Source organism: Empidonax traillii, unplaced genomic scaffold (genome assembly GCF_003031625.1).
Source record: "Empidonax traillii isolate 1590-97213 ecotype Southwest subspecies unplaced genomic scaffold, ASM303162v1 scaffold39:size2480183, whole genome shotgun sequence".
Taxonomy (NCBI): Eukaryota; Metazoa; Chordata; class Aves; order Passeriformes; family Tyrannidae; genus Empidonax; species Empidonax traillii.
In genome coordinates, this window is record NW_020955232.1 from 1,979,123 (window position 1) to 2,003,796 (window position 24,674).

The 24,674-nt window shown below is 52.4% G+C and overlaps 1 protein-coding gene across 5 annotated transcripts in view; it reads left to right on the top strand.

The window, feature by feature from the left end:
- The first annotated feature begins 550 nt into the window (after positions 1-550).
- ELFN1 (extracellular leucine rich repeat and fibronectin type III domain containing 1) overlaps positions 551-24,674 on the top strand; it is a 118,555-nt gene continuing 94,431 nt past the window's right edge. For 3 of the 5 annotated variants that reach the window (XR_003570586.1, XM_027878244.1, XM_027878241.1), the window contains exons 1-2: positions 3,601-3,835; positions 22,872-22,984. The gene's annotated coding sequence lies outside the window, so the exon portion shown is untranslated. Of the gene's footprint in view, positions 640-3,600; positions 3,836-5,889; positions 5,911-22,871; positions 22,985-24,674 lie in introns of those variants that run through there. The other 2 variants (XM_027878242.1, XM_027878243.1) reach the window with 2 other exon arrangements.

The window sequence follows — 24,674 nt, forward strand, 5'->3', positions numbered from 1 at the left end:
ACAGCCCCCTCCCCCGCCGCCCCTCCGGTGCCAGCCCGACTCTCCCGGCCAAGCCGCTTATCGCTCCGGGCCGTGACAGCGCGGTCGGATCCAGCCGGGTCCCACCGAGCCGGGTCCCACCACGCTTCTCCGAACCGGGCCGTGCCGTGCCCAACCGAGCTGAGCCGTAACCGAGCCGAACCGGCAGTGCCAAGCCGTACCGAGCCGAGCCGGACTGTGCTAGGCCGAGCCGAGTCGAGTCGAGCCGAGCCGCCCCGTGCCCCACCGCACCCCTCCGCCTGGCCCGCCCCGAGCCGAATCGCGCCGTGCCCATCCCATCCCACCCGAACCGCGTCGAGCAGAGCCGTGCCGAGTCGTGCCGGTGGAGCCCCCCGGGCCTGGCAGCGCTGCCCGGCGCCGCCTGCACGGGCAGGGCTCTCCGCCTGACGCAGTGAGGAGCTGCAGCCCTTCTCTTCTCGGAGGCCGGGCTCCAGCGCTGGGATTTGCTCGGCTCCGGCTGCGTTTCCCTGCCCGCCTCCTGCCCCCGGCCCGCCCGCCTGGAAGGGCGCGGGGAGCCGCAGCCGCGGGTGCGTCCGCCGCCCATCACCGCGCCTCGGGGCTGGGCGCGCCGCCGAGCGCCGGGAGCCGCCGCCGGAGCAGGTAGGTGCGCCCGCCACCGCCGCCGCAGCCCGACCGGTCCTCCCGCGCCGTCCCCGACCCCGGGCGGAGCCCCCCACCCTGCTCCGCACCGGCCCCGCGCCCGGTGTCGCCCCGCCGCGGCGCCCCGCGCTGCTCGGCAGCCCCCGGTGCCCGGCGAGCCCCGGGTGCCCGGCGAGCCCCGCGCAGCCCCCGGTGGCCGCTCCGCGTCGCCAAACTTTTGGCGGCTGCAGCCCAGGTTGGGGCTCCGGCGGGAGGGGACCGCGAGGCCGGCGGCGGGGGTAGCGGGGCGCCCTCGCATCCGCTGGCGGGGGGTCCCCAGGCTCCGCCGGGACAGCGCCCGCTGCCCTTCTCCCCCGGGCGAGGGGGAGATCGGGCCCGGAGTGGCTCCCCACGGCCGGGCTGGGGACAAGGAGGCGGGAACCCCGCCGGCCAGTGTCCCCCCCATCCCGCCCATGGGGGATCCCCACTTCGGGTCTTCTCCCCGCCTGCGGGGCGCGCCCGAGCCGGGGCATCCCCGGGGAGCCCCTGCGGCCGCCCCTGCAACTGTTGCCTGCGGGAAGCCCCGGTGCTCCGGAGGAAGAGCCGGTGCCGCGGGCAGCAGCGTCCTCCCGGGGTCAGGGGGCTTCCGCCCGGGTCGCCACAGCGCCGCACGGAACGCTCGGGGCGCGGGGGCTCTCACCCACCACCCCAAATAACCCCAGAGTCTCCCAGTCTTGGGGTGGGGGCTGTGGTACAGCCGCTCCCCGACTCTGCTGCCCCCGCCCCCCCAATCCCTTCTGCATTCCCACGCCGGCAGTTGGGACCTGCCTCCCCCCACACGCGCTCCTTCAGCGGCTATTTCTGTTCTCGCCAAACGCGCCGCACATAGAGCTTTAATTAAAGAAAATTAGTGGAGGAGGGTGGGGGGGTGTCCGTGCTCCGGGGACGGGGGGGCCGGTCCCTGGGACCTCTCCGGGTGCGGCTGCCGTCGCGCTGATGGCTCGGGGGAGTCGGGGGCAGGTGCCCGCCCGCGAGTTTGAGCCGCTTTCGCTTGTTTTTTTTTTTTTTTTTTTTTTTAGAGAAGGGGGGGGGCGGGGGGGGGGGGGGGGGGGGGGGGGGGGGGGGGGGGGGGGGGGCGAACGGACACGCGACGACGCGGGAACGTGTTCCTGCCCGGAGGATGTGTTGCGGTTTTAATTATAATGACAGATGTTGCTGTAAAGTTCCCAAATGCAGGCAGCGCACGGAGCACCGGGACGCTCGCCCGTCGGACTGGGGCACTCGCCGGTTCAACACTGGTGTTGAACCGCCGCCGGAGTTGCCAAAGAATTTTCTTGGTTACATTTTGAATGAGGCTCGGCCGGGGCTGGGAGTCCTCGGGGCCGCGGGGGGTTGGTGCCTGGTACCCAGGGATGCTGGGGCAGTGGAGGCCAGCCCCTCCTCCCTGGGCAGGACCCCTCCAACCAGCCCAAACCCCTGGCGGTCCCCAGCCTCCGTCCCGCTCCTTGTGGCAAGGGCTGCTCCTCCCGTGCGTGGCGGGACCTGACGGGCAGCCGCGTCCCGGTGCTGCAAAGATGCCTCCCCCTCACCCCGCCTTTCCTCCTCCAGCTCTCCCTCCACAGAAACCTCCTCTCCGCTGCTCATCCCTTCTTTCCCGGGCCGGGCAGCCTGGGGGACCTGCGGTGCTACCCACGTCCAGGATGTCAGGATGTGATTTACAGCCCCAGGAAAGCCCCGCGGAGGGAGGGGAAGGGGGGGACCGGCATCACCAGGCTCCCCCGGGGCAGAGCCGCCGTTCCCGCCTCCCCGGCCGGGGACTCTCCTCCTCCCATCAGCTCCGCGCGTTCCGCCGCCGGTTCGCTCTGGATTAAATATTTAGAAGTTTGCAGCAGTGAATAAAGCGATCGTTAATAGAAATTGATGGCACCGATGCGAAGGGGGTGGCACTGACGGTGGGAACAGCACGGCTCGGCGGGAGCGGGCGGGGCGCTCCGGGAAGGGTTTTTAAAGGGTTTCACCCCAACTTCAGGGTTTGTTGCTCCGACGGCTCTGGCAGCGCCCAAAATCGGGAACTGCTCTCCACATTTCCGACGGTATCTTTAAAGGGAAAGAGCGGATTTTTCCGCTCTGTCTATCTGGAAAGAATAACCCCGTGCTTGTGCAGATATGAGGCAATCCGCATGAGTTCAGCACCTAAAATACCCCTCTTGGCACCTCCCGCTGGGCACCTTGCAGGGCTCACTATCCCCCACACCTCCTGGGTTTGCCCCTGCAGCGGGGGACAGCGGGCAGCGGAGTGCCTGTCCTCAGCTTCCCGAAGTGCAGCACTGGGCAGGGAGGGGACCCCGTCCTGGGGAAGGCTGGAGCAGGGGTGAGGTTTAACCAGTGACCTGGAGAAGCGAGTGGCCCCCGGGATGGGGGCAGCCTCCCCGGGGTGGGGCGGGGGGGGGGACGGACACATGGGATCACCGGGGGAACGGTGCCTGGTGGCTGCGGAGCCTGGGTCCCCCAGGTCGGGCTCCACCGCTCCGCTCCGAGCTTGAGTCAGCGCTTCTGTCAGCGGCGTGGATGGGGCAGCGCTCGGCGGAGCGGGATGCAGTCCTGGCGCGGGTGCGGAGGCAGCGGGAGTGGGGGAAGAAGGACAGGCTGGGCTGGGCTGGGATAGAGCGGGCGAGCAGAGAGAGGGAAAGAAGGGGCGAGGGTTGCTCGGGGACCGGCTGGGGGTGCGGGCCCACCCGCGCCCTCTCCGCAGCAGCCGCTGCTCGGTGGGAACCGGCGGCGTTGGGCAGCGCCTGGCGTGGGGTTGAGGAAAACGGAGGGCAGAGAGGAAAGGAGGCGATCCGACGCCCCAGTGATGAGCGCCGGAGACGGTCTGTACCCCCTAGGGCGGGTCGGTGCCGTGCCCACGCCCGCCCAGCCCCCTCGCCCCGCGCTGGGGGACGCTCCCCCGTCCCAGCGCTGCCCACGCGTGTCCCAGCCCGGCCGCCCCTCCGGGCTGGGGCAGCGCCGCTCTGTGACAGCGGAAAGTGGCTGGAAAGGGGCGAGGCGTCACACGCTCTGCCTCCGGGAGGCAGGGAAAGGCTGAGGGACCGATGGGAAGGCATGAATGAATGAATCTCCATAAAGAGCCCCAAGCAGCAGGGAGAGGGAGAGAGGAGGAGGAGAGGAGGAGGAAGAGCCGGAGCAGGGCAGGCAGCAGCAGACGTGATGCCGGCAGGTAAGGGGGTGCCGGTGCCGCACGGCTCCGTGGTGCCCGGGATGGCAGGCTGGGGGGCACAGCCCAAGGGAGACAGGAGCTACGGGGACCCTGCGCAGGTTTGGGTTTTTTTTAGGGAACATGTTTCCCTCCTGCCTCCTTGCAAAATGTGGGATTCCCCAAACTTCCCAGGACTCCTTTCCTTCCCCGGGTAGGGGGTACCCCCGCATACCCACTGGCTGAGCCCGGCGGCAGCTCCCGGCGGGGACTGTCACCAGCGGCCAAACCTGCCCCGCACCGGGGCAGCCCTGAACCGGGCCAGCCCACCCGGTGGCAACGCAACTCGGCCTGGCGTCTAGAGTTGCCCTGCCGGGGGTAGCCAGCTTCTGCTGGGTTCAGTGAGGAGCTCCTCTCCGCCTTCTCTCCCGTCCCCCTTCGCTGCTCCGTCCCTGCTGCGGTTACATAAGGCAGAGGAGCCTGTAGCCAGCGCTGACGCGGGCCGGATCATCGAGATCGCACCCAGGGATGCCCAGAGCTGAGCCCAGCCCTGCCTGGCTGCTCCCCATCCTCCGCTGCCCTTGTCCCTCTGCCCAGACTGAGCCACCCATTGCCTGCCTCTGCCTACCGTGGGGACTGTGCTGGAGTCACACAGGCGGGTTCTGGGGGGCACAAGTACACTCGTACACACACAACCCCCCAGCACTGCTGCCTGCCCTTGGCTCTCCCGCAGAGCTGCCCCTCACTAACGCTGCTGGAACGCGCGTAGCCCTTGGTGCACACACCCCATCCGATGGAGCAACCTGGCTCCTGCAGACGGGCCCACACCACAGCGATGCGCCCTGGGAGTGTTTGCACACAAACACGGCGCTGTCCGTAGCACACGGGTCACGCTCTCACACACACGTGGGCTGGTGTTCACCAGGGGCTAGTGCATGGCGTGGGTTACTGCTCGCCAGCGCTGGCACAGGGGTGGTGGATGCTCTCCTTGTGCTGGACGGGGCCGGCTCCCAGCCCAGGCAGGTGCTGGGGAACTCTGTTGGGAACGCTGCAGGCCTGGCAGGGCAGCCCTGGCTGGCTGCGGTGGGCAGCTCTGCGGCTGCCCGCAGCTTTCCCCTCCCTGACCAAGGTGCTCCGAGCGGGGATCAATAATGCCTTTCTGATTGGCTTCAATTCCCCATTCAAAGTAGTCACTGCATTAGGACTTGATTTTTCTCCCCTTTGACTCCCAGCCAGATTAGATTGTGAATTTGGCTGATTTCAAGCAACTGGGGGAGGGAAGAGTCATACAGCGAGCAAGAGAGAACTGAAATATCCAACAGGATCCCCTGGAGGGGAGAGAAATCAGGTCTAGATAAGAGCTTGTTCTCTCTGTCTGGCTAATGCTTTCCTGTTTGATGATCAGAAAACAGAAGATCTAACCTCTCACCGGGATGCCTAACTATGAAAGGTCAGGCTTTTGGCTTGTTCTAGGTGCCAGGTTTGTTACTGCGAGCTGTGGATTATTTATTTTGTTCTCCCATCCTATGCTAATATAGGAGTGCACTGTGCACGCAAACAGAAGGATGTGGTCAGTGCTTTGGAGGTTTACGGGTCACTCTGGATGTAACTCTGAGGTGGGAGAAACTGCCATGGGGACAAGGCATGGACAGGGTCTGTGCCCTAGAGAGCCCGGAACTGTCCCCTCTGTTTGTCAAGTCTCAGCCCCATCCTTGGGCATTTTTTTCCAATACTTGTTTCCCCACACGTGTGCTGGGGATGAGTGAGGGTTTTATCAGCGAAGCTGATAAATGTTCCAGAGGGACATGGGAAGCAGCAGCCGAGCTAGTCCGGGTGGAGTTTCCCTGCTGGCTGCTCCAAGGCCGGGATTTCATGCTGAGAAAAGCCACAGCAGCACAGCATTGCCCGCAGCATCCCAGCTGCCGGCACTTGGCTGTGGATTGGTGTGAGCTCCAGGTGTAGCAAAAGCCTGGGATTACACAGTTTCTCACCAAAGGGTACCGGGAAGCCATGTGGAGAAGAGGGGCTTGCGAAGGAGCTGCTGCAGGGCACTGAGGAGCTTCAGGAGGAGAGGATGTGGGCCTGGGGGCTTCCTGCAGGTAGGCTGTGATGTTCTGAGCTGTGTGGGGAGGCAGCTGGTGGAGTCACCAGCAAGGCTGTGAGGTGAAGGGTGGAGGAGAGGGGAAGCTACTGCAGGGGCTGTATGGGGGTACAAGCAGGGAGCACAGCCTTGGGCAGTGTTTGGCATGATCTGAGAGACAGCTGCTGGATTTTCTTGGTGTTACGAACTTAGGGCTTGGGGAGGGTTTGAGTGAGCAGGACAGAACTGGGGTTGAGTGTCTGGGTGTGGGGAGATGGATATGTGATGATCAGCAGCAAACTGGGCCCAGAGGAGGCTAATGGAGAGGAGCGGAGCTGTGTGGGGCTCAGTGGGGCAGCTGTGGAGCCAGGCATGGCCCAAACTGCGGTTGAGGAAGGAGGCAGAATTGTGAAAGCAGTAGGGCTGTGAGAACCTTGGGGTGAAGGGGTGGGAGTGGAGACCCTAAGCCTTGGTCCCGTGTCTGCTAAAGCCCCAGCAGAGCGGTGACAGGGGCTCGGTGTGGAGAAAGAGGAGGAAGAGCATGAAATGATGCGTGTGGTGTAGTTTGGCTGCTGGAGTGGTGTGTGTATCTAACACAAGGGTCATCCAGGTCTCTGAGACATCCCTGTAACAGAAACAAATATTAATAATTATCAAAGAAAGTAGCTGTGAGAGTTAGCTCCAGGTGAGGGGGACCTGGAGCCTCCACACCATGAGGAGCTGGGACAGGAGAGTCTGGGGGGAAGTGGCACTGAAAGGGCTGTATCAGCCTGGGTAAGAGAGCTGGAGGGACACAGCTGGAAGCTGGGGAGGTGGAGATGGGAGTTGATGTGGTTATGGCAGTAGCCCGAGAGAAAGCTGTGTGTGTTTAAAAAAAACACCTCAACAAACAAAAAAACCCAACCCTATTAATCAGGGAAGGTTTAAATCTGTCATTTGGGCTCAGCCTCTGTACCACCTGGCACAGACCTCTGTGCAGAGTGAGGTTCAAGGTGACGCAATAGCCGGAGAACCATTGCTAGTGAAGAGAGCCCTCTGTAAATGGAATTGTGGCCATCTGCCTCAGGGAGCAGAGCACCCCACGTCGCTGCCCATGAGCCTGAGATCCTTGTCCTCCCTGGGGACTGGTGGGGCAGAACTGGGGGCCCAGACCTGTGACCCCTGTTCCTGCTGGGTGGGGGTGTCCTGCCCAACCTGGGCACACACATTGTATGTGTTCAGGGCTCTTAGAAAAGCCAAATGACCACAACTCTGCTGGCTTCCCCCACCCTTCTCTCCTTCGTGCTTAGAGGGAACCAGTGGGAAGATCTCCAAGATCTGTTTTTTCTCCTTTCCTATTTCAGCATTTCTTTATGAGCTGGACAAGGGCAATCTCTGAAGCTCATTTGTATTTTTAAATCTGCAGGAATAAGTGTATGGAAATGTATGTGTTTTACTGTATCAGCTTTTAGCTTTATTACAGTAAGTGCAGAGTTTCTTGTGGGCCAAACTCATTCATTGGATTTAATGGAGTTAAACTGCAGGCAGATTTGGCTACTTGTTTGTGTATATCTTTGTAAAATGGACAGGCAGAGATAATAAAATTTTATACTCTCTATGGCATCTTTTAGGGAAAAGTCTTCCAATATGTTTTATAAACAGCATGCAGATTTTGCTACAGTGTATGCTCATATCTAAGTACGAGGCACTTTATTGCTGCTTCTCTTTTCCCTTTCCTAGAGCTATATGTATGCATGTGAACTTGGATTTGGCTGCATTACTTTCTTGTGCTGCTCTCCTAACAACAGTTTTCAGCGGTTTTAAACAATTTCACTGGTTTTCTTTCTTTCTGGGGTATTTTTATCTCTTCCTAGAAATGGTAGTAAGAACCCTAACCCTCGCTGCAAAGGGCTCAGAAGGAGGGAAGAATAATGCATGTAAAGCCTCTTGCTAAATACCCGTAGCACTCTTAAACCGTCCCAGCTGCAAATGCACTATCTCAGGACCTTTCACAGGTACAAACATCTGCTGTGATACCTTTGAGAGGATGACTTTTTTCACTCCTTTTTCCTGAGATAATGTTTTCCTCTATTTTCACGATGGGATAATACCAGCTTCTCGACCTGTTCTGGGCCAGAATAGATCCTGCTCGTGCAGGGGCTTTCCCAGGGTAATGTAGAGCAAACTAACATCTGAAAAATGTATTTTTAGGAGATGGATTTATTTTATAATGAGGGTATTTGATGTTTTTTTAGGCTCTAAACAAATTAGACCCAGATATGTGGCTATGAGGCATTAGGAGGGGAAGCAGTTGAGGAGCTGAGCTAATTTATTATACTTATTTATGACTTATCAAATGGCCATCACCGCCCCATATGGAGCACTTGGGTGTGTGGAATTGAGGAGAAAGGATATCAATATACAGGATAAATGCAAAGCAGTGGTCAGTGACAAGGATGTAAATAAATCTGGAGTTTCTGGTGACAGTAAAACAAACTGTGGGTAGTGAAGTATGAGAGAGACGTGATGTCGAAGGAACCCTATAATGTATTTATAGCCCCACTCAGGATTTGCTGGGGTTTCTAAATAATGCATTAATTCAATTACACATTCTTAATTAGTGTTTGCTCAAATTGGAGCAACATCATTAATTTGCTGCCTCATATTTTTGCTTTGTTATGGTGGGCTTCATTTTTTGACTCTTTCCCCTCTCTGCTTTGCAAGACTTGTAACACTCAGCTGTGATGCTCATGCCACAACCTGCAGCTTCTTTGGGAATGCCAGTTTTCCATAATAGGATTTTTTGTTTGTTTTTGCGCTGACAGGCCTCACAGCCCTGACCTGACCCTGTAATTGGAGGAAGAGGGAGAAAAAGAGCCCAGATGTGAAGCAGCTTCTCTCAAATGCTGAGCAGCATCCGTTCTTGGTAGAGCAGCAGCATGCTGGGGAAGGATTAGGCCTTTTGGGCTCCCCCAAACAGGGGGATATTTTTGAGCACTTGATTCATTTTTGTTTTCCTCTGTGGAAACTCACGATACTTGCAGGGGTGGGTGCTCACTGTCCCTCTGGGGCGACAGCAACACGCAGGGCTGCTCCTCCCTGCTGCCTGCACCGGGAGCTGCACGGGGATGGGGAGGCACAGGGTGCTGTGTGTCACCCCACAGGAAAGGCTGAGCAATGACACCTTTGGTGCTGTGCCCTTTATTACTGTGTCCTGAGGGAAGATGTTCGCCTGAAAGCTGCTCCTGGGCATTTGTTCTTCGGCTCCTCCAGGAAAGCAGAGCTGGGTCAGGGACATGGGTGCAGGGTAGTGCTGGTGGCCAGGGCTCTGGTCCTCTGCACAAGCCAGGTTTGTGGTTAGCATTTACCTGTAACAGATGTTTTAGTTGGTTTATTCGAGTCACAGGATGATAACAGATCAGGGAGACTAATGCAAGCCAAGACTGCTCCCTCTTAGCTGTGCCTTCCAGGAGCAGATCAACACTCGTCCCAACTTTGCAGAGAGCAGTTTGGGCTTTTCTCCCCACCGCCTCACTTCCTCCTTTTAATTTTTGTTTCTGGCTTTGGTTTCTCTTCCCCACCCTCTGCCCACGCTCTCCTCTCGCTCGGAGGCGAGCGGTGCAGCCTCGAAAGCCCCATTCATCACCGCCTGCTCGCGAGGCACCAGCCGCCGCTGCCGCCGCTCCATTGATTGACTGCAGCGGGGAGTGAATTTAAAATCATTACGCTCCTGAGACAGCTTTTAAATATGAGGAAAATCAAGTTCTGTAAGAATCCTGGTGGAAAGGGTGTCTCCAGCCAGGAAATCCCGTGTGGCACCAGGTGCTGTTTGGGTCCAGAGGAGACCCTGCTGCTCTGGACCTCGAGGGTGTCCCTGTGTGAGCTGGTGAGATGGGAGTGGGCAGGCAGGTGCTGGAAGGGAATTAAGAAGAAATATTTCACTGTAGAAAATAGTGTTGTGTAAAGCCATCTATCTGCTGTCTGTCTAATGCTTTGCATGAATTAATGAGCTGATTGATTAGGAGAAACTTGCAGCAGCTGGGTGAGGGAACTAATTCTTGTCCTTGTGTTACAGGTGGGGAGAACTCAGAGGCGCAGAGGTTAAGATTAAGGTTTCCAAGTTGGGTTGTTGTTTTTGCTTTTAGTGAGGGCTACAGTTAAGATGTTTATCTGTGTCTTGTTTTACTGATTGACCAATGTGATTTTTGGATGTGTTTTGACTTCAAGAGCAGTTGTGAGAGCTCAATATGGCTGCAGCTCAGCCCTGGAGAGTCTCAGCGCAGGATCTGATCTTCCAGCACGTTTGTGGCAAAACAGCACAGTCTGCTGTGGCTCTTGGCTGCGGTGCTTGTAACCAATAGTCTCTTCTCTTTACATTGGAAAAAACAAACTCTTGTCATTTCTTATGATGTTGGCCATTTAACAAACCTTCCTCTTGCCCCACAGCCTTTTTCCAGTCAAGGCTTTCCGTAAGCATCTCCCCCTTCCTCACAGTATCTCTCCCGGCCACCTGCAGCTGACAGAGTAAGGTTACTGATGGCTGGATGCGTGGAGCATCTCTCTCCTCCACGCTACAATGAGTGCAGCTTTTCAGGAACGGTGCATTGAGCAAATGTCATTCCACAGCCCCAAAATCTATCAAAGGAAATGACAGCGGCTGTAAGCATTAATCATCTTGTATCATCAAAATAAAGTTGTTGCAATAGAGTATTGTCAGAGGATAAATGTCCTGACTTCGGCTCAGTGCAGGTTCCATTAATGCTGGTGGTTCACTAAGGTGATCCAGCAGAAGATGGTAATTGTGTGGTCCAAGGGCTTGTCTTTCTTGTGACATTAATTAACCCTTCCCTTTCCAGGCTGGGCAGCTGGTCAGTCTTGTTACGAATTAAAAGCCTGGGACACTTAAAGAGTTGAAGTAGTTTCTTTTCATCACTGTGCTGAGAAGTTTGTCCCTGGCCCTGCTTGAGTAAAAGCAGGGATATGTGGAGCGGCATTAAAAGGGCATTTCCCACTCACTCTTCTGAGCTCTCATTGCAGGAAAAAAAGAAGGGGAAAAAAAGAGTAAATTTGTTAAAGCAATGCTAAAAAGGGCAGTGATTAAAAAAAGGTATTGACCATCTGATTTGTGGTATAAAAATACCTGCTTCTGCTTTACTCCTGCCAAAGGACATGGCTTGAAAGCAAACCTCTTAACCCTCGTGACGATTCTGCCCCTGCTCAGGGTGCAGCAGGTACAAAGGCTGTGGGCAAACAACATCGAGAGTGTGACAGACAGGGCATCCATCAAGGTCAGTGGGATGAGGGATGGGACTGCTGGTGTCACCGAGCTGATGGACTCGTTGGGATGGAGGGAGGCACTGCAGTAGTGTCACTTCCAGCCACCTTCTCCTGGGGAAGGTGGTGCTGAGCAGTGAATTGCAAGGTCTGGTGTGTGGCCCAAGGGAATGGAGAGCTGTTGGAAATCACTTTGTGTTTAAAATCAGGGAGTTCAAGTCTGTCTCTTGTGTTTTATGGCACCATTGAACTTATCTGTTGTCTGGGTTTGAGCCTTTGTCCGTAGGGGCTGCGGAGACCTGGCCTGTGCTAAGAACAGGCTGTGCTTTGCAAACTGCAGCAGAGCAGGACCCTGAGGTGGGAATGGGATGGAGCTGTGCCTGAGCAGGCAGCGGGGGCTGGAACTGCGGGGTGCACACAGGCTTAGTGGGGATGGACACCCCACTGAACCTCTCTGGCGTTGCCCACCTGGCCTGGCTCCTTTTCACCTTGTCTGGGGCAATGCTGAAGCCTGGGCTCAGGAATAACACAGCTGCTCCCGGAGAACATCTACCACAGAGGAGTAAGAGGAAAACTTTGACAAATCAACATGTTTCAGCAGCTGCCCCAATTCACAGAGGAGAAGAAACTGGGTTGTGGAGTTTGTGTAGTTGCTTCACGTGTAAAGAAAAAAGGGGAAATGAATCTGTGGGATGCAGTTCTTAAAGCTCCATAAGAAACCACATAGTCATTTAGGTTGGAAAAGACCCTTAAGGACACAAAGTCCAGCCATAATGCTTCACAAGCAAAGTGAACATCACAACCTCATCAGAGACGTTTGTCTCATTGTTTACTGAGTGGGTCAGTTTGTTAATCCTGAGATTCATGAATGGGCTTGATGATCTTGGAGGTATTTTCCAGTGTAAATGATTCTATGATGCTGTGACAGATTTGCAGAAAAGTTCTTGTCTGTATTAAAGTCCTTTCCAGTTTTGAAGTAGATTGTAGGTTCTCTAATTCCCCACTGGCTTTAAGAAAAACCCCCAGACTTTCTCCATGGCTTTTCCCCCTCTCTCTCAATGAAGAATTACTAATTCATGTTACAATTTTTTTTGTCCATTTCAGTCCATATCTTAACAAAACAGCCATAAAATAGCATCATATTGCAGAGCCAACACATTCTCTTTTGCACTGGAGCTCTTACATGTGGTGGTGAACAGAGTAATACATTCATTTTAATGAGGTTTCCTTGGGAATTAAGTGTGTGTCACTTATTGATCTTGCTTTTCTCCCCATTTATTTTGAAATGCTGTTGTCTTTATTTTCAGCAGGTAAAATCTGAAGTGCTGTTGCAAATACTGTCTTTCTTCTGTGCTTTAGACTATACCAGCTCCTCAAAGCCAGGGCTTGTGGGGGTCCTTGGAGCTGCTGAGTTACAGGTAACCTGTCCTTCTGCAAACTGTGTGAAAAGAGCCAGCCATGAGGATCAGATGGAAAATAACCTTCAAAGCTGGTCAGGTTTTCCATGTCTATCTGAGAGCCCCTTATATCTGATGGCAGGATCATGCCTGGAGACCAGTGGGTAAACCTGGAGGTGAAGTGACGTGCCCAGGGTTATCTGGGGTGTTGGTACCAGAGCCTCGCTGGGACCAGGTCCTTCAACACCTGCTTCTGCACCAACCACAAGACTTATTTCCTTTCTTTGTCCTTAGTTTTGCAGCGCAAGGAAATTTTTTGTTTAATTTTAAATGTTCTCCTAAATCTTGGTGACGGCAGATTGACGCAAGCGTGTGCTGGATCAGGGCCTGTTCTCTTATGCATATGGATGCGTACACAGCTGTAAGCGTTTTCTGTCTTAAGGCTTCTGCAGTCCAAGGGAGAGATCTATCTTCCCTCCCTGCCCACGGATGTGTCCCCTGTCCCCTTGCACCAGGGCCAGCAGCACTGGGTGCCCTGATCTCCAGCGTGAGAACACAGGGATGAGTTTGGGTGGAATCCCTGATTGTTTCACTCAATCATTGTCCATTGAGTTTCCCAGTGAAGTTGGTGCATGTGTGCAGCTTCCTGGGACACTTGGGAGCTGGGCATGGCAGTAGGAGGAAAGGCCCAGAGTGTTGTGGTAGGATCCTCTCTGGACCACGTGAACTGGGAAATTCCTCTGAGCGTGATGTTCTCGGAGGTTTTGAGGGTGTTTCAGCACATTGGCAGAGAATTATGTGTTGGCTGTGTCTTGTCTGCCAGAGCTTGCCCAGGATTTTGCTTTTGTGGGTGTCATCAGCAGCTAAAATGTGGCGCCTGTGTTGAGGGGAGAGCAGCAGCTCCCAAAAAGGGTGGCACAAACAAGCTGGCTCAAATGGCAAAGAAGGTTGTGTTCTTCCCAGCAAATACAGATGGGAAAGTCCAGGCTCGTCATCCCTTTTCACATGTGGTATCGCCTCAGCCATGCTGTAAGCCCTGATGCTTGCTCAGGGAATTGAAAGATGCCTCCTCATCCCTGTACAACATCTGAACTTTCCCAGGGGTCTCCATCCATTTACCATGGAGCTTATCCATGAAGCTCTTGGATCATGCTGGATGCAGCCTGATGAAATTGCAAGGGAGAATATTAAAACAAAAGTGGTGGAGAGAGCAAGTCAGCCCAAGTCTGTTTATGGTGATTCCATCTTATTTAAAAGGGATAGTAAAGTATAAACCTTTTAAATATTTCATCTGCAGCAGAGCCCTGAATGAGTTTGTACTACATGTGCATGTGTGATGAATGAGCAGGGATGGCAGCAGGAGCACCAGCAAGCAGCAGCCCTGCTTGGGCCCGGGTGCATATGGGGGACAGTGGCTGTGCTGGTTAAAGTGTTTTATTTAAATGGGGAATTTGTATTTTACCCTTTAGTCGGTGAAAATTATCCTTGTCTTAACAGGTTGGGTCTGATTATCTGGAGATGAGGTCCTCATCCTGCTCCTCAGTGCTTTCTGCCTGCTGGGTGCCTGGAGGATGCTCAAAATAGCCCCAAATCAGAGCTGTGCCTGCCCAACCTTGTGGAGAGTCACGAGGTCACTGGTGTAACTGGGAGGAGAATTTGTCCTTCTAGCTTTAAAAATAGCTGTATTTTCTTTAATGGCATTTTCCTTGGGGCAGCCAGGAGCTTGCAGGAGTGTGCAGCCCAGCTGAGGTGCTGTTGAGCGGGAAGGGGCTCCAGGACAACCCATTTAATCCCATTTCTAAACTATGTTTGTCTCTAAAAATGTACCAAAACAAGCAAGAGTCTGGGTTTCTTCTTCCTCCCCAAATTTTTTAATATTACTGCCGTCTTATAGTCAGGTTGATGATGTTTCCTCTGCTGAAAATGCTCTCTGGTATTGCTAAATAGGATTCCATAATCTCCAGCAGCTGAAGTGTTTAGTTTGGGTCCAAGGGTGGGTTTTTTTTATCCCAATTCTGTCCATCCTTACCAAAGTGTGGGGTTTCTAGCGATGAGCGATTTGGGGCTTATCTCTGGGAAGTGCTGTGAATGCCAGGCCCGTGCTTACACGAGAAGGGAAATGCATGAATTTTTCCACATCAGTGGGAGCTGAAGATTTTGCTAAAGGTGTCTCCAGCTGCAAGGAGCGAGATACGGCTCTTCTGGAGAGCTCCAAAGAGGCAGAACTGAGTAGAAAATTTAAATGTGGATTTAATGCCTCGGAAAGCCATCTGTAAGGGAAGGTGCAGGTGCTGGCCGGCTCTTGGCCTTGCAACAGGTAACTTGGGCTGGTGAATAGCGAGGCTGCTGAAGCACAGGCACGGTGGCTTTAATCTGACTTGGGAGATGTTCATTAGGCAGCCCTGGGCTGGATCTGCTGGGTTGTCTCAGGGCTGTGGTGCATCCCCTGGGGCCGGTGCTGTCTCTGTGAGTGCCTCTGCCTGTACTGGTAGCTCAGGGTCCTGCCAGGACAGCTGCTTCTGTCTCCATTTTTATATGTAAAAGCTGCATTAAAGATTGTCAGGGCCTGGGATGGGGATGGGCTTGAGACAGACTGACCTCAGCCAGGGCAGGGATGGTTGGGATACAGGACACAGCCTCTGTCAGTACATGCTGAAGGAAAAGCAATAAGTAAAATCAAGCCTCTGTTTGTTGTCCTGAAGGTCTGTCAGCTGATGAGGCAGATGGCTGAATGTCTTATTAGATGATACTACCTAGCGCTTTTGTAGAGTCACAGGTAGTAAATTGGTTAAACCCTGGCTCTGTGGTGACAAGGGACTGGGAACAGCACCTCCTTCTGCCTGTGATTTGATTTTGGTATGGAGGCCGTGCTGGGTATTCTGGTATCGAGGGCAGATCTGTGCCTTGGAGAGCTCTGCAGAGCAAACCCACGCTGGGAAGGAGCATCGCCCCTGTGAGCACAGGGCTGGGAACTATCTGTGCTCACCCAGCCATGGCCGATGGTCGTGGCCATGCTAAACATCTGCTGTCACCCCTCAGCACAGCAGGGCCCTGATTTTGGGGTCCCCAGCAGCCCTCTGTGCCCCCAGCCTTGCCTGCTGCTGGCTGCTCCCCATGAGCATCGCATCGGCTCTGCCCTCGGCCTTGCCCCCTCCTCACACCCCTCGAAGCTGCCACGTGGTTTTGGTGCCCTGCACGTAGCTAATGTCAGCTTGTAAGACAATACTTCAGAATTACTTAGTGAAAACACAGACAGCATTGTACAGCTGGTAGCAACATTGATTGAAGTGATATTTAATCCAAGGAAAATACATGATACATAGTGTAGGATTCCTCGCTTATCCATCATATAATGCAGTTCATGGGGATTAAATATCCCTCCTGTAAAGTTGGTTGAGATCAGTGTTGTTATTTGTTTTGCAAATGATCCTGACAGGGATGCTGAGAGCTATTGATTACCAATGGTTCTTTAAAAATTACTATTATACTGCAAATTGCGAGCCTTGGGGGTATCCAGTTATATGATAATGGAAAGGCATTGGTGTGTAATGACACATGCATCATAACAAATTTACTCTTCTTATATAATAGAGATTGAAAGGGACATGATTTATGACCAACAGGATTAGCTGCCTGCCATGATACATCCAAGGTAACAAGACTGAATTGTCTAGTTGTTCATCGTGGCAAGAAGTACTGATGATTCAGAGAACAACTCAGGAAAAAAAAATGAAGGAAAAAAAACCCCTTATTGTGAGCAAAATCTCCTCTATCTTCTCATTTAAAATATGTAAACCACCCTTCTAATTCATAAATAGCTAAAATCCATCCATCACTCTCCCGAGAGCATCCACAAAGCACTGCAGAGGTGAAAACCAAGGCTGCCAGTCTTAGTGGAACTCTGGGTTTGCCTGGAAAGCCTTCAGAGCTTTCTGGCCATGGCTGTGATGGAAGTGCAAACAAGAGCCGTGAATCTGCTGGGAATTTCAATGTGTATGTGCCCTTGAAGCCAGTGGAGGACACTTGTGTTGAGTTGTGTGCTCTCATTCCTGATGAAGAATGCCTGATAACGCAACTGCTTGTCTTCCAGGCTCTCCTGGTGTTTCCCAGCTCTGTAGCTGAGGACTGAATACTTGATGTGTTTGAGAGGAGCCAAAGGGTTGCTTTGGGTTAAGGTGGCTTAAGCAGTGTCATAGGAGCCTTCGCCACCTTGGGGACAGAGCTGGGTGCTGCCACTTTGCCCTGCCATGCTGGGATGGCACAGAAGGCTGGTAGGAGGATTTTACACCTGGCCTGTGATGGGTAGGGCATTCAGGAAGGTGTGTGGTGTGAAGGTTAACTCAGATGCTTTTTCCTGTGGCTGTCCTATGCTCTGGGCATGCTGCTGCAAATGCCAAACAAGTTTCCTCATCATGCTGCTGATCCACACAGGTGGATCGCTACAGGGGAACCCTGTGCTCGTTTATTTTGTGGTGCTGCAGTAGGAACACTTGCATAGTAATTTCTTTAAAGAGACTAAGCACTTGATAACATGGCACTTCAGATGAGGGAAGGAGGAGGTGTGTGCCTGTTTAGGTATTATTCTGTGTGGCAGCTCAAGATCCAGCTCCCATGAATCCACACTTGAAAATAGGATGGAGAAAGATTGATAGAAAAAGGGAACTGTGAGCTCACACACACTACTGGTTGGTGTATGGGTGCATCCCTGAGCATGAACAGCACTGTGTTGTTACCTACCTTATCCAAAGGAATTATTCCCCCTGCCTGAAAGGAGTGCCCTGGAATGAGGCTGCCAGGCCTGACTCTTTGATGAGGGCTGGGGATGTCTGAATGCCAATGAGGAGCAAGGGCTCCTTGAAACAGCACTGTGGAAGCAATTTGCAATATAAACACCAGTGCAGAGTAAAATTCTCCTCCTTGTGGAAGTGCTGCCCCTTGACTTGCAATGAAGTAATTATTTGTTGTGCTGGTTTCTCAGCCCAAGTCCTCTGCAGGTCACCACGTGCTCTGCCCTATCTCACAGCCTGTTCCTGCCAGTGCTGTGATTCAGGGGTAATTGGCAGCTGCAGAGATGCTGTTTGTCATCAGGGAAGGGGCATGTGCAGAGGGGGCTTTGGTTTTTCAATAAAAACGAAATCCCAGGGTTTTGTTAATGCTTCACATATGAGATTCTCTGCTTGTGGAGACAGAGAGCTTTCCTGAGGCATTGCAGTTTCAAGACTGTGAAAGAGGATGAACACAGAAGAGAAGATCACAAGGTGGGGCTCAGAAATGCTGGCACAAGGGACCTCTGGAACTCTGCAGCCCAGTTTCTCCCTTGAGGCAGGACTTTTGCCAGTGGTGAATCAGGTTGGTGTTGACTTGGTCCAGGCAAGCCTTAGAATGCCCCCCAGGAGAGATGGAGGTGGTGAGTTGACTGCTTGGGTCTCTGCCTCCCTGGGGGAGGAGAGGGACTTGGGGGTACAGGTCACAGGTTTCATCCTGTGACTGTGGACCCAGCATAAGACTGTGGACCCTGGCACTTCAGAAAGGCAGGGGGTGGATCTGAGCTGGAGAAGTTGCAGGGGGCGTCTGGCTGTTTGTTCATCTTCTTTGTCGTGCCCAGCTACATCTGGGTCAGTGTACAGAACTGGACAGGGGATGCCCTACCCAGAGCGTGCTTGACCTCTGCAGAGATGTGCACAGAGGTGAATGTGCTGGGGAACGAGGTTTCTCCCACCATTACCTTTGTAGTGACCCAACCAGGTCTCTGATCCAGACCCTCCCAGGTGAGAGAGCTCTCTTTCAAGAACTTTTTGAATAGCAAAACCTTCACAGTGACTCAGGGGAGGCTGGAGAGGGAGAAAAAGAGCCCTTGTTCCCTCTCAGCTGCACTGGCTTGGGTGGACCTAAAAGTAGCAGATATGAATGCTGCTGTCATTACCTTAATGTTTTGTGTCACAGCTGGAGTGGGACATAATCATATATATGGATTCTGGGAGATCTTTTGATCCACCATTGTATCACATTTTATGACAAAAATCAGTGTAAAATGGTTGTGATTGGAGCTGTGTCCTTCAGCCCAGTAACTGGCTGTGTAAGTAAGTCACCGAGTCAGTGTGCACAGCAGCAAAGTAATGCATAATTCAGGAGGGACCTCTGAGTGACACAGGGGACAGGGGGCCACACAGCTGTCACTGTGCTGTGTGAATCAAGTTGGCTGGGTGAAGGTGGGGAGTCCCCTCTGTCCCCTGAATGCTCTAGGCAGAACTTGACTGTCCTTAGAGGGACCAGTACCACGGGGGTTGTGTTGCATGAAGGTGCCACAGACTGGGGCAGGATTTGCTTCTCTTTGGAAGAGTTTATGTGGATATACAGGCATTTCTAGGGTATCTCCCAGAGTACCCCATCCTGGACCATTGCCTCTCCTTACACGAGCACTTCAGGATGCGTCAAGCAAACCTTTCCTGCTCTGATAGCATCTCCCTTGCTGGGGCACAGTGAGATGGGCAAAGCGGGCCTCAGAGGCAGTGGTTTTGAGCAGCTTGTAAGAAGTTTGATCCCATCTGAGGAAAACTTTCTCTCTCTCCCCTGTGCTATTGTTGATTTCCAGTTTATTTCTCTGCTGTTGTAATGCAAGTCCAAGTGCTACCCAACTGCCGAGATCCTGACATGGGAAAGCAGCAGCCAGCATGCACTGTTTCTCTGGAAAAAAAAAGGATCCATCCAAGCAGTTCCTTTATGTCATGCTCTAATTTTGCCGCTGCTGGTTTATTTTTGTTTTTGGCTTCTTTTATTCACGGTATTCTTAAAACTTCCCTTTCAGGGCTTAACAGCTTAACCATTTCAAAATCATGCCAAGCGGAAATGTAGCATACGATTTTCTCACTAAACATTGTGCTGATCGCTCAAATGTATTCTGGATTTGTAGAAAAGCTGCAAAAAAAATGGGATGAAAAAGGGTGAGAATTAGCACTCAGATGAAGAGCCAGGTCTTTGCATGCTTAGGAAAGATCTGTGGAAGCAAACAGTGTCCCTTGTCACCTTCTTGCTCTGCAGCATCCCATATTAGCATGGCTTACAGCAGGATTGGTGGGCAGGTGGGTGGTGAAGCACAGGTCTCAGTCCTGAGGCTGGTACAGCTTTTAAACATGGATCTTGGCCCTGGTTGTTGGTCCCTGATATCTGTATTATGCTTGAGACTCTGCTGCCAGATTTCTCTGTGGGTTTCAGCAGCTCCATCAGTCTCTTGGGCCTCCCTCTTTTCCACAGGAAAGGGATTATAGTACCAAAAATAGCCTATTTTCCAAGGTGGGCCTCTTTGTGACTCTCCTCTGTGAAATACCTTTCTCCTTGTTCCTCCAAGTGAAATACAAAGGAAATGTGATTCACCACCAGTGCTGATGTGCCAAGACAGAAGGAAAGCTGCTGGTGTGTGAGGGATGCTTTGTACCTGCACGCGTGCCCTTCTGACATGTGAGTCTGCTGGAGCCAGTGGCTCCCCACTCCGCTGGTCCTGCTGAAGAGATGGAGAATTCAGGGCAGAAGCAGCCGTGCTCCTGGTGCTGATGGAGCACCTGTGATGGGAGCAGATGCTGCTTCTGGGAGGAGAGCTGAGTGTTACATGGTCAGATGGACAGTCCTGTCCCATGAGAACTCGTTTGGGATGGGCCCATTGTGAAGTTCGGCTTGTGCTCCTGTGAGACTGTAAGGAGCTGCGTTTTCCAAAGGGGGAAGAGGGCAAGGAACACATTTGGAAATGCAGATTTTCTCTTATTGCTCAAATGAGTTATCACCATCTCATGACTGCTGCAGCACAGGTCGCTGTGCAAACCTGGTTCTTGGTGTGATGATAGGGGTGCAGACTGGAACAAGAGAAGACAGCTCAGTGTTGCAGAGCTGGGAGGTTGGTGAGAGTCCTTATTTTCAAAGACAAGGGTAACAGAGAGTTCTTTTTCTGCCATTTCTGGCTTTTTGTGGTTGCTCACATTAGAAGACCTTTGAGGTTCCTCACTACTTGCAGAAAATGCCTGTGGGCCCTGAGCTGCAGAGCTGGGCTGTGGATCACGGCAGCCTCGGTTAAAGATGCTCTGAGCTGGAATTTGCTCTTTCATTACAGCTCTCAGGCTTGCAGGGTGAAGTGAGGGACAGCTGATGATTATTAGTGGCTTTAAAATTAATAATGCTCTTTAGGACATTTAATCTTTCATTAATAATAAATACAATACATGCTGGGTTGTATCTAGACCAAGGAACATTCAGGTTCCCGCAGTGCTACGGCTTGGGTGGTTGGGAGCTCCTTGTGGACGTGAACAAGGGATTCCTCGTACTGGGCTGTTCAGCAGAGGATGTGGGGAAGGGCTCAGTTTGATTTCTGTAAGTCTCACCCGTGTAAATCCTGGACAGGGGTCAGGCAGGATCCTGTGTCCTGCCAGTGCCATGTGCCTTTGAAGCAGTTCCACATTCCTGCTTGCATCACAGACTAAAGGCTGAACATGGCCCCTGATTTATTTATAATAATCCTGGGGGAAAGTGGGGCATGTAGAGGTCTTTGGGCTGCAGGAAGAGGTGAAGAGCTTGGTGTAGGTAGAAACCACAGAGTGATGGTGCAGATTGTGGTCATGCAGTGAGAAGGTTGAGTGAGCGCATTTGCTGTTTGAAAAACCTCAGGATGCAGAAGGGAGTAGAGGGGTTCCTCAGTTTGTCTCCTTATCTCTACCAAGTAAATCCTTTCTGGCTGATGTGGTTGGCATATGCAGAGCATCTTGGCTCGATGCTTCAGTGGATGGTCTCCAGCTGGTGTGACTGTTAGCTCGGAGCTGGGAGGTGAGGAGCATTGGGGAAGCTGGGGGCAAAATGTCGTGATCGTCAAGGAACAGCAATGTATTTTTCTGGTGTTGCTCATAGGATAGGAAATTTCCCCCCTCCTTTTTCAATTAACCACTGGCGGAGGAGACTTTCCTAGCTTGTAGGGGAACAAATCTGAAGAAGTCAGTAACAGTCATGTTGTTGGAGAGTGTCTGGCTCCACTTGAGTTGTTTTTCCACTGTTTGGATAAATAAGACAATAAGAAGAGCTGCTGAGATAGTTGGCAGAGAAATTAATCCCCCGGGAGATCGGGGCAATGTTGTTTATTGGTGGGAGCTGCCTGTGCATGAGGGGTCAGTCCTGCAGTTCTGTAGAGAGAAGGGAAACAAACGGTCTCTGTTTTAGCACCGGATTCGTTGCGAGGAGATATGCCAGGGAGCATTAGTGCCACAGTCACCATGATCTTTTGCTCAGACTAGTTTCATTTTTTTAGGGCCAAAAAAAAAAAATAATGGCTGGTTCCCGTTAGATCAGATATGGACAAAATAATAGTGGTATCACAAAGATTGAGGTCTGTAAGATTAAAATGTGAAAGGGAGGAGAAATGATAGCTTTGGCCCTGCTTGCTGTTACAGCAGCCGTGTGGATAAATGACTGTATGCAGATAAGCAGGGCAAAAATAAAAGGGATGCTCGGGACAAGATGGCAAAAAAATGGGAACTAATCAGCAGATTCAACCACTGTAATAATGCAGTAAACATGGAAAATTACATTATATTAGCTCCTCTGCTTCCCACTGTATATATTAGCCACAAAGTCATCGATAGGCGATTCGCTGTGAAGACGCAGCTCTGCAGATATCGGAGCTCCCCCCTCCTGGGGGAAGGCGTTAACGATGCTAAAGGGGAAAGTTGACTTTCCAACTGCGTAAGGAAGAAGTGGCTCAAACTGAGCTGCAGAAAAGCTCTCAGATCGCTAGGTTAAGAATCTGCTCTCAGGAAAAGGACGGCCGGTCTGTTTGTCCCCATTGCTCAGGCAGCAGGAGGGTTCGTGCTGAGCCACAGCTTAATTGCAGTCCTGGGATGTTCCCCTGGTGCAGGAGAAATTGGTCTGCTGCAGATATTTTTTTTATATACATATATTTTTATATATTTTAACTAGTGAACTGATTTCCATTTTGTTCAATTTCTCACAAAGAATGACAAGTAGTCACTGCAGCCCTTTCCCCGAGTTAAAGTAAAACCAGCATGTAACATTATTTACAAATTAGCTTCATCCCTCTGGCTCCCAGTTAAAGTAGGAACTGCTTGGTCCAGCGTTGCTCCCAAAATATCCATTTAAACCATGTAATGATTCTGACTCTCTCATGCATAGTAGATGAAAGACGCTTCGCGATTTATTTTTAAAGCTTTGAACCCCAAACATGGTCAATCATAGAAAAAAAGATTAAAAAAGGAGGAAGTCATGATAATGCAAAGCTGGGAGAAAAGCAGCCCTACACTTCACAGTAAAATCCGTTTTCTTTGCGCTTTTTTATTAACAGCTCCAACTATGATCAGTGCATAAATCTACCTGCAACACAGGATGTTGGAAAATTACCGAGAGATAGCAACGTCCTCCCTGCTGCTTGGTGAGAAAAGAAGGATGCACCATCAGGTATGGCTGGAATATTGTTTTATCCTCTGTTCCCTGTTTGTGTTGCGCTAAACCTGCTTGTTGCACTGATTAGAGGGGGGAAATAAGGTGTTTGCAAGAGGGAAACTTCGGAAGGGGTTCTCTAAACTTGTCTCAAGATGCAGATAAGTCCCTGTGCCCAAGCAGCACAGGGCTCTGGAGGCTCCGTTGGCTCCGCCTGACCGGGCAGAGGTGGCTAACGGTGGTGCTTTGTCCTGCCTTTCCTGTTGGTCTCACCCTGCCCCTGTGGAAGTTATTTATCCTGCCCCTCTCGAGGAGGACAGGGTCAGCGCAGCGCTGAGTGCTCCGGCAGCCTCCCGGGAGGAGCAGCATCGGGAAGCAGAGCACATGCTCTGCCATTCCCCGCTCCCCGGGTCACGTTGAGCCGCGCATACGAAATCGCTGCTTCCCCGGCGCCGTGGCGGCTTCGTGGGGATCACACGAAGGGCTGAGCAGGATGAAGTGCGTTTGCTGCTGCTGGTGCTGCCGAACAGGCTTTTCAGTGCAGGAGCAGAGCTAGGCACTCCTCCTGGGCTTTCTTAATCCAGCCTCAATCCATGCACTTCAAACAGGAGCCTTGTTTTAGGGCTGTGCTGAGCTCTCGAGTCTCCCAGCAAGCTGCTCTCGTGCCTGCAAGAGCCAGCAACAAGCCAAAAAGCCGGTTTTACTCTGCTTTGAAGAGGATGGAAATTGCTCCCTGTGAACAGGGGAGGATGGAGGGGAGCCGTGGTTCCCAGGATGGGAAAAGGGTGGGTTTGTGCCTTTCTGAATGTGGATTTTTGTGACAGTTGTCTGATGCTTTGGGCTCAACACGGACAAGCCACTGTCCATGAAATCCAGCGTGGCAACTGGATTATAGCCATCACACCCATCTCTCCAGGGAGAAAAAAGGGGTTTCCAGTCACAGAGACCAGTTTAAAACATGCCAGCCTTCTCCAGCACGCTTTCCACAATATGTGTTCTGGAGCAAACAAGGACCTGAGTACTAAATTCTTGGCAATGGTTCAGCACTGCTGTGTTGGAAATTGGGGTTTCTCATTTATCTGGCTGGGTTGGTTGCCTATTTTGCCACCTGTGCAAGTGGTTTGAGGAAATAATGGGAATTCGCTCATCTGTCATCTTGGTGTTTGTAGATGGTTGTCCAGTGGGACTCGTTGATTCCAGTCAAGCCCTTTCTTTTCATGGTGTCTGTCACTCCCATTTACATTTTCCCATCGCCACACTTGCTGCCTGCAGTGACCACTGAGGACTTGCAGTGGACAGATTGCTGTTGCTGGGGCTGGCTTTCACCTGGGGCCTCCTAGGAGGTGGCAGTGTGTGTGGGCATTGGGGTCCCCAGTTTGTAACGTGGGCTTCAGAGGAAGCCTGTGGTGGCACCTGATGTCCTGACAATTCTATTGAGTAAATGGGATGGAGCAAGATGTACTGGGGTTGGAAAGGAGCTGTGGATTTTGTGACTTGAATGGGTCTTTGCTGCACTGGTGTATGTGTTTCATGGATGTGTTGGCCAGCACCAAGTTTTCCTTGTTGGTGGGAAATACTGGCTATCCTAGGGAGGCAGCTTAGACGGAGCTGCTGAGGGCTTTTGGCGTTGGGTCCTATCTGGATTAGTTATACAGGTACTTTTATGTGTACCAAAGGTGAGGAAGTTAAATGGGGAATAGGTGTTAGA